The sequence below is a fragment of the Protopterus annectens genome, chromosome 12.part0 (assembly GCF_019279795.1).
Source record: "Protopterus annectens isolate FY-2018-M chromosome 12.part0, PAN1.0, whole genome shotgun sequence".
Classification (NCBI taxonomy): Eukaryota; Metazoa; Chordata; order Ceratodontiformes; family Protopteridae; genus Protopterus; species Protopterus annectens.
Genome location: NC_056746.1, coordinates 1159456233 through 1159474163, shown reverse-complemented (window position 1 = coordinate 1159474163; position 17931 = coordinate 1159456233). Strand labels below are relative to the sequence as shown.

Here is a 17931-nt window from a genome sequence, read left to right as displayed (position 1 = left end):
ACACTTATTATTTTTTGGTGTCAGAAAGTACAGTTGTGTAAAATGTTACCATAACAGTAGATGTCCTTCTCTGCACTCTTGCAGTATTCTTCACCTTAGAGCTCTCCTGCCAAGGACAGCCCAATGTCCAGCCAAAGCCTTTAGATGTTGTATTTGCCGTACATCACATGTATGCTCCCCACTTGGGACATAGGGCATAAAGTTTACGTACAGGCGCAGTTACTTAGATAGAACTGAATTGCTGCAGTAGGGAACAGTGTTCATAGGACAAAAGAAGTTTATGCACATCCAAAGGGAGAAAATGCAAATGGAAAAAAGGGAACCTTTGCCCAGGAGGGCAACCAAAGCAAAACCCAAAGGAAAAAAAGGGGGGTAGAGAGGGGGACCGAATACTACAACAGTGAGGAAAAGAACATCTACTACTATGGTGAGATTGTACACAACTGTACTATGTCCTCCTGTATCATTGTTGCAGCATTCTGCACCTTAGGGAGAGTACAAAAGCTCAATAAAAGGAGTATGAGGTGGAAGGCTGGGAAGAAGCCTCAATAAACCCATGCAAGATGGCCCTAGCAAAACCTGCACTGTCCCTAAAAACCATGTCCAATTTATAGGTGGTGCAGTGGTAGCATTCTTGCCTCACAGCAAGAGGTTCTGCCGTTCGATCCTCGGCTGGAGCGCCTTCTGTGTGGAGTCTGCATGTCCTCCCCGTGGTCGACTAGCGTTCGAAAGACATGCATTGAATGGGCTTCCCTTCGTTAAAGGTTGGGCATCGAGCTGGCACCTCGGCACCTGTAAAAAATCTACTGCCAATCATTAGTGGACCAGAGTTCTGCTGTGGCGACCCCTAACCAGGAAAAGCCGAAAGAAGAACAACAACAAGTAAAGGTAGGCAGTGAGGACCAAGTAGTAGCTTCACGGTTGGAATTAAGTATCAAGTCCCTTAAAGAATGCACCAGAGACTTTCAGAGCAGACAATCCCTGAGTCTCACTGATGCTTCGCTCGGGGGGGGGGGGGTTGGAGCAGAGCTATCAAATGCCGAGGTTCTAAGGGGAAGCAACAGCTCCGAAAACTTCAGAGACAAAGTCAACCCCTCTGATCCTGTGTCTTAAGGAATATTCCTCTTCATCCTGTTTACCTCTGCTTCCGAATGACTGTGAGAGGACCTAATGGAAGAGAATGTGGAGGGTGGTATAGAGGACGCCTTGGGAGTTTCCTGTAAGAAGGGGGGGATATCAACCTTGGAGACACCGGTTCCAGAAAGAACTTGGGAACATGGAATAGAGGAGATGAAGCCATAGACTGTGTTGGATCTGAAGGTTTCGAATCCAACAATTTAGGATCTTTTTATGGCGGTTCAGATGAAGTTTGTGAAGTACAGGCAGGAGAGCGCTTATGGTGCTCCCTAGCCTTCTTAGATTTTTGAGAGGGGTTTGAGCCCCTGAAGAAGTATCTGAGGAGGAAGCTGAAGCAGGGAAGATACCTTTTAAAATGACATTGTTCCTCCAATTGCTAAAAGCTCCAACATTAAAGGCCACACATATAGCACAGGGCAAATCCAGATGTGCTGCTCCTAAGCAATAAACGCACTCCCTGTGGGCGTCAGAATTAGAGCTGTCATGTCCACAGGAAGTGCATTTTTGAATTCAGTTGATTTGTCAGCCATACTGGAAAAAAAAGGAAAATAGTTAAAGTACAATTTTTTGTTATTTGTAAGTAAAGAAAGGAAAGAAGGGGAGAAACTACCAACAATGGTAGTTAAGAAATATACCTGCAGGTATAAAGTAGAGAATCAACTAGTAAAAATAGTATTTAAAAACTAATTACCAAAAAGTTATTGAAATAAGGGTAAGGAGGAAGTGTGTGTATAGCTATGTATGTGTATATGTGTGTGTGTGTGTGTGTGTGTGTGTGTGTGTATATATATATATATATATATATATATATATATATATATATATATATACAAACAGTTCAGTAGAAGAGAGAAGGAGAAAAATATTCTGATTTAAGTAGAAAATAAGCGCTCACAACCCCAAAGGAGCTCGAGAAGTCACAATCCCGTTCTTCTTGATGAGCAACAAATGAGATCTGAGGTGTTGTAGCGGTCAGGGTAAGGGAGGAGCTCAAAATTCAGATCTTAGAATCTTTAGAAAGTGGAAGAGTTGAAGCCAAAGGTCAGATCCGAACCAGTTGGTTGAGGAAGAATGAAAATGACAACATCAGATCAAATTATTCACTGCACACCAAGTAGAAAAGAAGCAGGTGTATCCCAACAATCAGGGAATGTCGATAGGTAGGTGTGAGATTGAAGATACTGTATCCAGCTGTCTTCAGAGTATTTTTTTCCTGAAGGATCTAAGACATTGTTTAATGTAGAACAAGCTCAGGATGAAATAAAAAAGTTTATCCAACAAAAAATGATCCAGCAAGTGGAAGGAGATTCTGCTTTTCATTTTTCTATCAGTAAAGTTCATAGAGATACTATGGCAGTGAAACTTTTTCCAATGTTCCAAAAAATGTTTGCGAGACAAAAAAAAACACAAGAGTTGAACAGAAGAATCATTATTGCCTGAGATGAATAGGAATAAGACTGTCAGTAATGAAATTAGTGTATAAATGGGAGACTAAAACATCAGTCACATTTGTGATTAAAAGAAAAAGTGGCTGAAAAGGACTGGACTTTTGTTGACTTTTACACTTGTGGCTGGACTGTAACGCATATATCTGCTTTATATCATTTATGTTATGGACACTAAAAAGGGGAAAAATAATTGTTATTAAAACAATTTTTGAACTCATTAGGTTTTGTATAAAACATGGTATATAGAGTGGAGTAATTTTTGTGTAGCTGGTAGTCAGGGGTATTCTAAATGTGGGGGAAGTCTTTTCAGTGACTTGTTTCTGAAGATGTTAAAGTAAACAAGTACTTTTTAGTTTTATAAAATATAAGCTTAAAAGTATAGGAAGAGAAGAAATGCTGGACAAAAGCAAGTTTAATATTAATATGTTGTGAGTTGGGCTGCTGAGTGGGGAGTGGGATGTAAAAGTGCATTGATTGTAGAATTAAGATATTTTCTCTTATTTTTACAAAGGTGAATATGTCTAGATTGATGCGTTTGACTTAAGCTATTAACATTTTTTTGAAAGCAAGTAGGCTTTAAAAACAAGACAAAATGATGAAGGCTATGAAAAATACTAAGTTTCTTATATCTGCAAAGATATTAGCTTGTTTTATTTTTTTTTCCATTAGCAAATGTTCAGTGGGAGTTGAGAAGTATGCAGCTGAAGGCACCTGTACATTCTGTTCTGAGTGAAATTTACAAAGATTTATTGTGGAATACTTTACCATCTAGACAAACTGCAGATACACTCAGTTAATCTTGTGAGTTATGAGCATTCTTTACTGAGGGAAATGCAAAATCTAAAGGTACAATAGCAAGCAGTTCAGTGAAAATACAGTTTAAAACTATCAAAAATGAGTAAGCGATAGCAGCCTTAATACTTCAGTGGATTTAATACAACAGCGTACATCTTGTTTTTATTTAATTATAGCAAGTGCTCTTTTTCTAGGACTAAAAGTTAATGTTTTCCGAAAGTATTCAAGCTGTTATTCACATATAGGAAGGGAATAGAGATAAGAAAAGAAGAGACAGAAATCAATAAGTGGAAATTTGGGCTGTAACATGAGCTTCAGCATGGGTAACCTCACTAATACTTGTGGGTGCAGCGTTTGATTTTGGGTATTTGTTAATATATGGAAATTAAACTTCATTTTTTAAACAAGTACATAATCCTGTGTGTTTGTTCTAAGTTAATAGAGGATAGGAATATTTTGAAAATATATTTAGTTTTTTTGTGTGAGAGTTTTCATTAAGATAAAAAGTCTTGAAAAATGTGACAGGTTCAGATGGAGATGAGAACAAAATGAAATCATCATGCTAGATAGGCGTTGTCTTGTTCTCTTCTGGTTCAAGATTTGAGGTATCGAATCCGACCTATGCAACTTTTTTGGAAATTGTGGATCCAAGGTTCTGACTTCTGCCCTACTCATAATTCCCTCTCTTCCCTCCAAAGATAAAGTTTGGCTATTCACAATTAATACATTATTCAAAATACATTATACACAGCTAGTCCAGAGCACGGGCTTTGAAGAAGAAAAAAAAAACAGGAAAAGAAATCACAACTTAGGCTGTTCAGTGGACAAGGTGAAGTCAATTTATTCCAAAGGAGTACAAGTTGGCAATTTTGGAAGGGGGACGGAGGAAGGATGAGATCTTGAACTGGATGAAAAGTTAACGCAGATCTAGCTTTATTAAGTACTTAAATTTAGTATCCAGTGTTGTCTGCTTTCATCTGTTTCAACCATTGGGAGAAATTCCCAAGCTGCCAGAAATGGTTGAGTGGTATCAAGGAAGGGTATTTCTGAGCATGGTGGAAGAGCCAAAGGATATACAGGACCTGGTCTGTACATACAGCTTGCAATGAGAAAGAATGTTATGAACAGTAGACCAAGTTGCTGCCTCACAGATTTCATCAGTAGAACTCTGCATAGAAAAGCAGTAAAAGTAGTGACCACCCTTGTAGAATGGACATTTGTTTTTTTTTTATGTAAAGACAAGCCCAGCTTTTCACAGATGAACATTCTGCAGTCAGAAAGCCAATGAGACAACATAGCTTTTGATACAACTTGACCAGTTTTAGCCTTAGAGAAGGCAACAAACAGTTGGGAAGACATTATTGTAGGGAAGACATTATTGTATCTCTAGTTCTATGTAAATAAAATGTGATTGGTCTATGAACATTTCATAAATGTAAAGTATACTGTCTTTGTTTTTGTTTTTTTTTCCAAAAAAGAATACTGGTAGATCAAAGATACCCTGTCCTTATGGAAGATGATATAAGGAGGATTGCAGTACAAGGTTTGTAACTCTGAGACCCTCTTCACAGAAGTAGCAGTCATAAGAAATATGGTCTTCCAAGCAAGGTATTTTAAGTCCTCTGTGACTGCAAGTTGAAAAGGAGCCAGAGTTGAGGCCTGTAGCATAATTGTGATATCCTGTGGAAGGGACCTGATCCCCTATTGGAGGCAGTAACAGAAAAGTCTGCTTTAGAAAAGCTTTTGAAATCTTTATGGAAGAAATGCGCTTTTAATTATGCCCAAAGTGGAAATTGGAAATGTCTGCTAACTGAACCCTGAACATTGAAAAACTGAAGCCTTTTTGGAAGACGCCAGACAAGTCTAAAATAGATGGAAGAGGAGCTGAAAAGAAATCTATTCCTTTAGAAGATGCCCATATAGAAAATACATTCCACGTGCTAAGATCAACCTTTCTGGTATTTGTTTGTTTGTGAAGCAAAAGCAGTTAAGATATGGACCACTGAAGAGGACAGTCTGGCATCTCTGGGCATCATTAGAAATGGAGGCTTTCAGATCCGGGTAAGGCTGCCTGGAGGGGTATCTCAGAAGATTTGGGTGGTATCCCAGCATCCTGGGCAGATGTACTAGACGTGGCCAGAGGAATGAAGCCAAAAGGAAGCAATGAGGATTACCTAGGCCTTGCACCTCTTGGCTTCCAGACTTTCTAAAAAAATGTTAAGGGTATTGGAGGAAAGGCATATAGAAGACCTGGGGGGGGGCAATTGTGGACTAGAGCATCCCTCTTGATTGATCCTGTGGAGCGATTGGGGCAAAGAAACTGCTGCATTTGTGGTTTAAACATGAAGCAAAAAGATCACAGTAAGGTTGTCCTCAGTGACTGAATATTTGTGACAGCAGTCTCTGACGGGAGGGACTGCTCTTGAAGCAGAAGAATGGACCTGCTCAACTTGTCTGCTAGAACACTGGAAGTCTCCAAGATGTGTATTACAACAAGGAAGCGACAGGAAGATATTACCCATTTCCACACCCTCATGGCTTCCCAGCAAAGTGGATTTGATCAGGTTCCTCCCTTCTGGTCGATACACCAGTATACTGCCATGTTATCCATCTGGATGGAGATCACACCCTCGGAGAGGGAGTCTTGGAAGGTCTGCAAAGGTAGGAGGACTGCCCTCATCTCCAGGGCACTGATGTGAAGACTGGCCTCTAGTGGTGACCATGAGCCCTGGATAATCATCCCTTCAAAATGACCCTGCCCCATGAGGGAAACATCTGCAGTTACTGTAGCCATGGGGGAGATGAAAAGAGAGGATGCTGTTCCAGAACTTCCAAGGTAGTCAGCCACCACCTGATGTGAGATCATTAAATGGGTGTCAGACAGATTTGTGCATGAAGAGGATGTGACAATTGGGACCATTGAACTGATAGGTCCATTGACGAACTCTGTTATGATATCTGGCTAGGGGAACTAACGTAATGGTCAAAGCTGTGAGGTCCAGAAATCAGAGAATGAGTCTTGTGAGAGGAGAGGGATTTTGGAGAACCTGAATGGCCATGTCAGTGATGACTTCCTGGTCTCTGGGAGTTTGGCTATTTTATTGGTTGTATTCAGCTGACATCTGATGAACTTTATCTGCTGTGTTGGTGTCAGTTGACTCTGTTTGGTTGCCTGCAGTATCCAAGCTCTGAGCATGTTTGGAGCAAGAAGTCCATTTTTTGGACCAGAAGATCTCGGTATGGAGTAGTAAGGAGCCAATTGTCGAAATATGGGAACATTCAGAACCCTAGTAGACTGAGATATGCCATCATCATTGCCTTGCTTTTGGTAAAAACCCAGGGGGCTCTGGTGAGACCAAAGGGCAGTGCCCTGAACTGGAAGTGATTGTCTCCCAGCCAGAAACAGAGTAATCTCCTGGATTATCTCACTACCTTGATTAGGTAGTTGACATCCTGAAGATTTGTAGAGCACATCCAGTCGTACTTCCTCAAAAGTGGTAGGATGGACTGAACAGTAACCATCCTGAACTTTGTCTGTTTCACAAGGTGGCTTAGGTCTAAAACTGGCCTGTGTTCTCCTGTCTTTTTTGGAACTAAAATGAGCTTAGAATAGACTCTGGATCATAATTGGTATGGAGGAGGGGGCTGCTGGATGACTCTCTTTTTTTTCCAACAGTTTTGAAACCTCTGCTTTTGCAGATTCCATCTGACTTGGTAGAATAACAAGAATCCTTTTCCTTTGGGGGAGGACGGAACAAAGAGAATAGACCAACCTTTGGTGATTATTCTCAGCAGCCATTTGTCTTGTGTGATGGCCTGCTAGGCTTGAGGGTGCAAGAATAAACACCCCCAAATCCTCCAGAGTATGGCAGCCGGACAGTCCCTCAGGAGTGCTGATAGTGAATGGCCCAAACAAATCTTTGATTCTGTGTCCCTCTCTGCCTCTGTGGTGCTCTTCATTAAAATTATACACCTACCTCCACCTCAGGAGTGTCTGTTTTCAGGAGCATCTTGGTTTAACCCATGAGAATTTCTGAACCACATCTTCCTTCTCCCTCTCCGATACATAGAAAAGGTCCTCTGAGGGATGAAAGTGGATCCCAGTGGAAGATAGGGGTCTTACCTTCTTGCCCATGACAGGTTTGAGTCTCCTTAACCTTTGGTTCGAAAAGTGTCAAACTGTATAACAGGGCATTAAAGAAAGGATGTCTTGAAGCTTTCTGTAAAGCTAGTAGCATCCAGGTGTGTTAGCAGATAGTGATGCCAGTCCAGTTAGCAGTACCATCATCTGTATAGTTCTATTTGACATTCACCATGAGGTAAGACAGTTGGGACTCCAGTTTTCTTGATGTCAGCTGGTAAGTTATCCAGGAGAGACTTGGTAAGCTCCTTGGTCACATTCCTCTGGAAACATGTCGTATGGGCAAGGCAGTTCAGCTCTCTAAGTGCAAAAGTCGCTGATGCGTACATCCATTTTTCAGATCTGTCCAGCCCCCTTGACTGCCTGTTAGGGGCGATAGATGTGCTTTCTTCTAAAAGCTCCTCCTTGGTGGCTGCTGACACAACTGTGGTGTCTACTGGGGGACTCCTGCTCCAGTGTGTTCTATCCTTTGGGCTAGCTGGTTTTCTAGAGATAGGCTACACCACATCAGGGTCCTTTCACGCCCACTGAGTCCCCAGGTCTGTGACGGCATCAGCAGGCAGCACCAGTAAAGAGGTAGAGCCAGCCCCAAATGCCTCCGGGAACACAGACTCCTTAGGTAAAGGTGCATTGGTGTACCAGCCTCCTTGCTGTTTCATCAATTCCAGTATATCACCAAAGGTGACTTCTTCCAGAGGGGATCATGGGAACCCTTCACAGTCACCCAAGTCTGCATCTTCTGTGAGTGGTTCCAAGGAGAAATCCATGTCTTTCTTACACATCTGTTTCCTAGGATCTGCCCCACTTGGCGTCAGTGTCAGTGCCCCTCCTCCGTTCAGCCCACTGTGAAACTGCAGAAACCCTCAGAAAGGTAGAGCTTAAGTAACAGAAGGTTCATCTGAAACAACTTAAAAAAAGCCTTTCACTGTGTGAAAGGTATTAATTGGAAATTTTCTCCATTTGTTAAGCATCTGTCGTTGTTCTGATTTTCCTGCCAAGGAGTGTATCATATAACTGATTTGTTTGCAGTTAAAAGCATTCTCTAAAGTCTCCTTCCTCTTTTTTCTGTTTAAAACTTTCATTTAATGTCTCACTGCTGTTTTCTGCTATGATAAACACTTAAGTAGTGTTTTCTGCCTAAAATAGTGTAGCTAGTAGCTGTAACAAAGTTCCCCATCCTTCCTCCCTATTGTTATCTTGTTCTTAAACTTGGTGGCTTTGCAGTTGCCCGCCCCCTAATGTAAATTTGATCTGGGATACTCCTCCCGGTCCAGTTTCATTAGCTCATTCTACTTAATACAGAAAGAACATTTGGAAGGCCAAAACCCCTTAGTTTCTTAACCTTGAATTATCTTCTTTTCCTCCTTTCTGTCTTCCCACTATAAAAAAAATTCTCAGGTGCTTTTACAGTATTTGTGTTTCCTACTCTGTTACTTCATCTTGCTTTTTCAGCTACTTGTTCTCTAAAGTGTTCAGTTGCATCTTTTCTGCTGCAGTTACCACTACTTGTTTTTAGCCTGTTTAAATTTTGTTATTCTAAACCTCTTAGTTTTGGTTTATGCACTTGGTCTTTAGGCCTACTCCTTACCCGTCCCTGGCCTCTCTCCCTCAAATTCTAATAAATATGAATGGACAGTTACCTACGATTTCTCATGTCACCCTGGTTGATAGGCACCCTGAGACAGTGTAGCAACTGCTTCGTACAAGGACAACCATCTACTGTTACCACGTAGAAACACAATTTGTGAGAGATGCAATTACATTAAGAACCTAGAGTCAGTGCTCTGTCCCTCACAAGCCAGTATATGTGGCACTGAGAAGGATATCAACTCAAACACCACACCTCAAACATCACCCACACCTACACAACACACACCCACATATGTGGAGGTTCTCAACAAAAACATACCCAAACAAAGGAGACTTCAGAGGCAAAAACACATGCGAACTCCACAACCCTCCACATCCCATACCATGCATAATCCACACACCAGTGTCTCACAACTACAAAGGCCTAACCATAAACCCACAATATTAGTAATAGGAGACACCATTGTGAGACACAAAGATGTGCCTCTCACCAGGCTGGATAAGGAGAAAGTTACGGTTAGTTGTCAGTCAGGTGCCAGAATCCACCATATCACACACACACTCAAGTCTGTCAACAACAGGTACTGTTATGACTCTATCATAGTCCATGTTGGGGTGAATGACCTGAGACATACCTCCCTGGACTATATGAAGAGAGACATGATTGAGCTCGCCGAATATGTGTCCCAGGCAGGTATGTCCCTAGCCTTAAGCAGCATTCTACCATCACCCAGAATTATGCCACCATACAAACAGAAAATGATTGACTTTAACAATTGTCTTAGTTTCTGGTATCATTCCAGGGGGGATCCAGTACCTAACAGCCTGGGAAGATATGATCGACTGACAATGATGCTTTTCTAGAGATGCCCTGCATCTGTCTCACTTGGGCTTCTGGCAAAGGTCCTTGCCTCTTCCGTAGTGCCTTTTTTTAGGAAAAGTCCTGAGGTCGATAAAACCAACATAAAAATTTCAACAAAATGCAAATTAAAGGTCATGCTGCTAAGCACTAGGAGTCTAAACATGAAACTGCAGTCATTGCAAGCATTCTTAACTCTGGAAGAGGCTGACATTTGTGCAGTCACAGAAACCTGGTTTAAAGCTGCGGAGAACACCTCAGCGTTACCTGGTTACTCATCCTATCATACATTCAGACCCCAAACTGTGGACAGCAAAGCCAAAGGAGGTGGAGTATCAATATATATTAAAGACACACACACTTCCTGGCTGGTCAGACAGTATGACGCACAGGAGACACTCCAGGTGCAGTTAACTGTTGACAAGACTCCTGTTCAAATCATAGCTAGCTACAGGCCCCCAGATTTGACTCAAGATGCCCACTCCACCTTTCTGGGCCTCTTCAAATCTATCAAGTTTCAACCCTTTACCCTGATCCTGGGCAACTTTATCTACTCAACCGTAGATTGGAATAACTACTTTTGCCAGAACGCAAATGCCCAGAGATTCTTCAATTTTATCAATGCAAATCCCTTGGAACAGCTAGTCGATACCCCCACAAGAGGTGATAATATCGTTGACTTGGTATTAACCAGCATGAGTAACCCCTGCAGCACCCCTACAGTATCATCCTCCCTGGTAAGATCCAACCATAAAGCGGTCACTTTCGAAGTTAGCATCTCCTTGACCCCCTGCTAGCTAGAGTCAAACAAAAAAAAAACTTCTCCAAAGCTGATTACAACCTCCTTGAGGGATGGTATAAATAACGTCACAGGCCCCTCCCTCTCTGTTGAAACTGGCATCAATGTCCAAATCTACACCAAAGTACTATACAAGCACTTATATAGATGCATGGAATCAGGAATAAATGACAGGACAAAATCATCCTCCTTAAGGAAGGGAAAACCTGTCTAGTGGGCATCAATAAATAAACTATATAACAAAAGGAAAAAAAATGCTGTCCAGGACCAAGAAGGAGTAGGTGCCCAACTGGAAGCAATCTCTCTGTAGCCTGAGCAAGCAAATAAGAGCACTAGTGAAATCCTCTAAAGCCAACTTCAAGTCCAAATTGGCCACATCTACTAGAGACAATCATAAGGCCTTCTTCACATATGTCTGCAGTCTCAAAGGAACCCCCCAGATCTGTTTAGAACTGATGGTCAAGGACACCACATACACAAGTGCTGTAGATATAGCCAACCTGCTGTCTGACAGATTCAGAGAAAACTTCACCCCTCTGCCCCCCCCCCCCATCAATAAATTAGGACATCCCCAGTACCTGCCCCTCCCCTTATCTTTAGGGAACAGGTCATCACTGCCCTCAAAGGCAAAAAAATACAGCCTCCATGAGACCCGATTACATCCCAGGCTGCATCCTACATGAACTCAGGCATGAACTTGCAGCACCTTTAGGCACCCTATTCAACCAAAGCCTGAGTACCAGCTTTGACCCAGCCAAGTGAAGTACAGCCATTGTCATTCCTTTACACAAAGATGGAGTGTCCACTGATCCAAGAAGTTATAGACCCTAACTAGCCTGATCTGCAAGGCCATGGAACGGATTATCATGGACCTCATTAACAGGGACAGTGGCAACCTCCAAACACTGGACCCCACACAGTTTGACTTTGTCAAAGGGAGGTCTGTTAAATATGGTTGAATTCTTTGAGACAGTCACCAAAGCCATGGACGAGGGGAAAATGATGCACACCATCTACCTTGATCTGGCCAAAATCTTTGACACTATTCCCCACTCGGGCATAATAGCTCTCTCAACTAGGCATCAGTCCATATGTTATCAGATGGGTATCAAACTGGCTCACTGATAGAACCCACCCAATCAAAATAGGGGAAGCCACCTCAAGCAGTAGACGTGTAATGAGCTGCTTACCCCCAGGGGATCGGTCTTGGGGCCTCTGTTATTTGGGATATACTTCTCTGAGGTGCAGGCCAAAACCAGTGGGCTATGGCTGACTAAGTTTGCAGATGACTGCAAGCTGCGTGCAATCATCAATTCCCCAAGTGATGTGGACGTCCTCCAAGAGGGTCTCACACAAACAAATGACTGGTGCCAGAAACATGGCCTCGAGCTGAATGCCAAAAAATGCATCATCATCACATTTGGGGAGAGTGACGTCCCCACATATTATCACATTAATAACAACGTCCTAAGCACGCAGTCATTCGTAAGGGATTTGGGCACCCAGATTGATAGCAACCTGACGTTTGACCACCATGTTGCTTCCGTAGTACGAAAAGCTTTCTACATGGCCCACCACATAAGTAAGGGCATCTCATCCAGGCACAAGGAGGTCATAACATCCCTGTATTCTTCCCTTATAAGATCAATTGTTGAGTACAACGCCCCCTTCGGCATGTACCTCACAAACCAAATGCAGCAGCTGGAGAGACCACAGAGGTTCCACATCAGAAGAATCCAGGGCCTCAAACATGTACCCTACACACAGGTAGGTTAAAAGCCCTGTCTGTCTGCTCAGTTTCATACAGACTCCTTAGAGGTGACCTCTCTCTGGCATACAAAGCAATCTCAGACCCCACCTTGATGGGACTGCTGCATATCTGCAAGTCAAGCTCCACTCGAGTAACCTGCACGCATGACCTCAATTTGGTCTGTGACACCAATAGGACTTGTTAGCGGGACAGATTTGTGTCCCAGAGACTCCTCCCATCTGTGGAATAGACTCCCTCTCCACGTCAAGCAGCGTACCTCATTATACATTTTCAAGCGCAACCTGGATAACAGGATGGGAAACAGAAAATGCACCCTTGGGATTCCACCTGTGTCCCTGTTGGACAGGAGCTTTGGGTGCTGACTTGTCAATGCCTAGGATTATAAGAGCCTCCGGGCCAATAGCCTAGTAGCTTCCTATGACCATATAAGGAAGGTTTCAGAATCAGACTGGGAACTTGCATGGTGAGTATCCCTGGGGCAGCCGATCATGATGTAGGAGCTCAGATGCAGAATCCAAAGAGAGCTGGGATGGAGCCGAGCATGGTAGACACTCTTCTTTTCTTGGTCTGGAGAGAACCCTTTTGAGTACCTCAAATGCAAAGGTTGAAATAGGAGCCAAAGAAACATTCCTCCAATCTGGAAAAGGGAGAGGAGGAACATCCTTTGCTCTGACCTGCCCTGGCTCCAAGACTGAAAACAGAGCAGAGCTGTCAAATGCCAAGGCCACAAACAACAGAGACTGCTCTGATAACTTTAGAGTAGTTCCTGCTGTTCGAGTCTCACCAGGACCAGTGCTTCGGCTCAGAGACTTGTGATCTGACAAGATTAACGTTGAATGAGTAAGGCAAACAGTCTGGGTCAGGTTTGAGAGGATCATCAGCTCTGGTGAAGATGCTCCAGAGAGGCTCTGATCTGTAGACCTCATTATCAAAAGACGGACTGGAACAGGAGAAACTAATGTCAGAGTGGATGTGGTTGGAGCTGTTGAGTCCATGGGGGGGGGGCACCAAGAGGACCCCCAGTTGAATCTCTTTCCAGAGAAACCTTGAGTTATCCTGATTGGCATCCACATCACTGATGTGCTTTGTAAAATGGATGGACCTCAACAAAGAAGCATCTGAAGACGACTATGAAAAACTCGTATTCTGGTGGAAGGGGGGAGTGAAGACTAGGTCTTACTGGCTCTGATGAAAAACAAGGAGGAGGATTTGGATTACAGATCTGAGGAGCTTCAGAATCCAAACACTTTGGAATTTTGGGAACCAGACCCAAATGTTCAGTTGGATCAGGAGAACGTTTCCCGTATTTCTTTTCTTTCTCCTTTGGGGGGCTGAGAGTTTTCAACTTTTCTTGTTGGCAAAACAAATCTGAAGCAACAGATGGTGCCAACACCCCTGCTTTACGAATAAGAGCTTCCTGGACCAATTTGTCTCTGCACTCTTGCAACACTTTAGTAGAAGATGAGGCACACACCTCACAGTCAGAATCTAAATGTGCACAATACATATAGTGAGTGGGTGTTCTGTGACAGAATCTTGTGTCCACAGGCTAACCACTTAAATCCTTGAACCTTGTCTACCACAAATCATCATCAGCCCCATTTTTTCCCATTTTCTACATGGGGTTGGGCTGTTGTGTCACTTGTCACCCTATGTCCCTATTCAGTGTTACTCTCCTAACTTCTTCAACACTCATGCCTGACTGTCACAGGTCTTCTCTCACACAGTCCATCCAGCTCTTTGCTGGACACCCTTATTTCTTCTTGCATCCTTCCTTTCTATCCCAAATCTTCTTCATCAGATTGTTTTCTGCTTTTTTGGCACATGTGGCTGAACCACTATAATCTGTTCTCTGACCTGTTCTGCAGTTGGAGCTACTTTGGCTTCTGCTGTCATGTTCTCATTTCTTTGTCTGTCCCACAATGTGCATCCTACCACCTGTCTCGTTCTCTTCATCATCATCATCACCTCTACTTCCTCAGTTGTTCTACTTTTACTACCCAGGTTTCTGTACCATAAAATAGTACTGGTTGCACCACTGTTTTGTACACCTTACTTTTCAGCTTCTTAGCTATTCTTCTGTCATACACTACCCCTGCCTCTGTGCCAGTTGGCTGCAGCCCCTCTGGTTCTAGCTTTGACCACCTCATGCAGACTTCCCTTCTCCTCAACCACCCCTGCCAAACACTTGAAGCTGTTAACCTGTTCCTCTATTTTCCCTTCTATCTCAATTTTCATCTTCTTCTGATTTCCCCCATTTGCTGCTATTACAACTATCTTATCTGTACTCAGTTTCATCCCATGTGCCTTCAGTTTTGCATTCCATTCCTCTACTCTTTGCTGAAGTTTTTGTTCAGAGTCTGCCAGAAATGCCACATCATCTGCATTCACCAACTTTGTTGATCTGTCCCCTCCAACCCTGTTTGCTAATGTCCATCACCAGTGTGATCAGCATGGGTTCAGAACTGAACTCTGATGCACAGCCACTCCCACTGGGAACTCCTCCGTTAAGACTGAACACTGTTCATACTTGAGTCATTGGGTAACTAGTTCTTCCAGTGTTTCTGGGACTTCATACTACTACTGCATGACTGCCCAAATCAGCCTCCTTGAGACCTTGTCATAAACTTTCTCCAAGTCTAGCAACGCCCGGCTGGGCTCTTTCCTCATTTCCAGCTTCTTCTCAAGTGTCAGTGTCACTACAAACATTGGATTAGCTGTGCTGCATCCTGATCTGAATCCAAACTGTTCATTTCCCGTCTTACATTCTTCTACTCTGTGTATGTGTTTGTCAATCACCCTATCCAGAACTTTCATGCAGTATGATAGGAGTTTGATGCCGTTATACTATCCATAGTTGTGACTGTACTATTTGGTCTTCAACACTGACACTAGTATGTTTATTTTCCAGTTATCTGGGATGCGTCTTTCTCTCCATACTGCTATGAGTACCTTCAGGACAAGGGTGTAGCCAGGCATACTCTTTGTACTCTACTGAGTACATTTTTTCTGAGCATATCATCAACATGGCTTTTTACGGTCATATTATGTCTACAACTGTCTAAATGAATGCATTTAACAAAAAAGTAAATGTTGCTAATCTGAAAACAGTGCATTTAATAGTTATAAGGGGAACAGGTAAAAATGTTTCTTACATTTATTAAGTGCCTGGGGTCAGCATTTTGAGAGATGTGTCCATTTTTAAGTGCTATGTGCCCAAGGGGGTAGCATTTAGAACTTGTGAGTACAAAATGGAATTTGCTAGCTACACCCCTGCTTCAGGAGCCATTTCTCACCTATCTCAACCACCATCTTCAACATATCTGCTGCAACCTCATCTGAGCCTACTGCTTTCCCTGACTTATGTTTCCTTAGCACTGTTTTCTGTCACAGTAGGCTGCATTTGGGGCAGTACTTCTTCTGTGGGGTTTTGTTCATTCAGAAGATGCTGGAAGTTCCTTCCAGTCTGTCTTTGATGTCCTTTAGACTAGTGAGCAGGTTGTTGCTGGCATCCTTTGTGAAGGGCATCTGACTATCTTCTTTATCTTTCTATCTTTTCCTTCCAGCCTGTTAAGTTCTTTGTGCGATCCACTGAGTCATTTTCCAGAAGTTGTTAAGAGTGCCTCTTTTTCTTTGCTAGTGCAACTCCTCTCTTATCCTCTTTGTTAGCCAACCAGTATTCCTTCCTAACCTGGTCTGCCTTTTATGTTTCCCACTTCTTCCTCACTCCTCCTTTCTTTTTAAGACTTCCTGGACTTTTGCATACCACCACCAGCTTTCCTTATGTACTTGATTTCCATACCTAGCTTGACTCCATATCTGTTCAGTAGCCATTACACATGCAGTTTTGAGGTGCTGCCATTCTTACCTCCACCTATTTCCCCTACTTCTTGAGGTGTTAAGAGTCCTGAGTAGTTCATTGAACTGCTGTGCTTTCCTCTCTAGTCAACTTCCAGGCCTTTATCCTGTTCCTTGTTGACCTTAGAGCCTTCTCTAACCACTGATTGCAGCAACCAGTGGTTTATGCTGTGGGCCAACTATTTCACTGGGGATGACTTTTCAATCGCTGATACTACCCCAGTGCCCTTTTCTTACTAGGAGAAAGTCCACCATGCATGTTGACCAATTTTGCATGTGATCTTGTGACTGTCAGTCTTTCTAAACCATGTGATGGCTACCATCAAGCCGTTTGCCAAACAAAATTCTAGAATGGCGCCTCCTTCTTATTCCTGTTGCCCCGCCCAAGTGGTCCCAGGCAGTCCTTATGTCCTGTCTGTCCCGATATGTGCATTCAGGTTACCTGTTATCAACACCAGTTCCTGTTATCCTGCTTTATCTAGTAAGTCCTGCAACTGCTGTCTGAATGCACTCCTTCCCTCACTATCACAGCCCTGCTGTGGGGCATAGCCTGAGGTTATGAATGTTGCTTTGTTACACTAGATTCTGATTGCCATGAGCCTGTCATTGCTTCTGATGATATCCCTCACTGTCTTCTGAAGCATTTCCCTCATCACATTTCCCTAACCAATTCTAGCCTGTCCTCCTCCGGAGTAGTAGATGCTGCACTACCCTTCCACATTGTCTCCTGGCTACATAGGATGTCCAGCCTCCTTGCCATCATGTCATCCACTTCTAAGCCTCATCTTGTCAGTGAACTTACACATTATGGAAATTCTTAGTTCATGTTTAGCAGGTTAATTGGTTTTATGTCCAGCTTTTGCTCAACAGAGCTGTGACAGGTAACCCAACCAGGGCAACTGGACACCGGCCCTGAGCTTACTGAGTCAGGGCTGCTGAGCTTTATGAGAGCATAGACACTCTTCTCACCATTGGCATGGGCCCCTGGCATAGGTCAGAGTAGGCCGGGTCCTTAACCCATTTATTACCAGCAAATTCCTGTGTCCTTTTTGGCAACATTAGTCAACATGACCAGGTCATAATGAGCCATGTCTTTACACAGTTGAGTGGCTATCCCTGCCACAGTGCTCAAGCTGTGATCCCTGTTCTCCTGTTTTGAAGATACTGTGCACTACAGTAGATGTCCAAAGCTAAAGTCTAGGTAATTCTTCCCCCATAGGGCATCATCTAGAGTCGGTGGTGCTCCCCATAGCTCCATTCTTAGTGGAGTTTGAGATGGAAACACTCAGCGTATATATTGGTAGTGGGAGGAGCTCCACAGAGAGAACATGCAAACTACAAACAGGCATTGGTCAGAGGTCAGGATCCACCGTTGTACCTTGTGCATGAGAGGCGAAGACCGTAACCATTATGCCATAACACAAAAAAACTACAAGAAAAAAGAGCTGTGTGTGATCTCTGTAAGGAGAAATGGACAGATTGTAAGACACCAAAAAGGAAAAAGTTAGCCACACAGATGTGGTAATAGAGAGA

General features: G+C 43.1%; 1 protein-coding gene across 3 annotated transcripts in view; it reads left to right on the top strand.

The window, feature by feature from the left end:
• Positions 1 to 17931, top strand: part of CHD6 (chromodomain helicase DNA binding protein 6) — a 2211516-nt gene that overhangs the window by 2163004 nt on the left and 30581 nt on the right. The window lies entirely within an intron of this gene.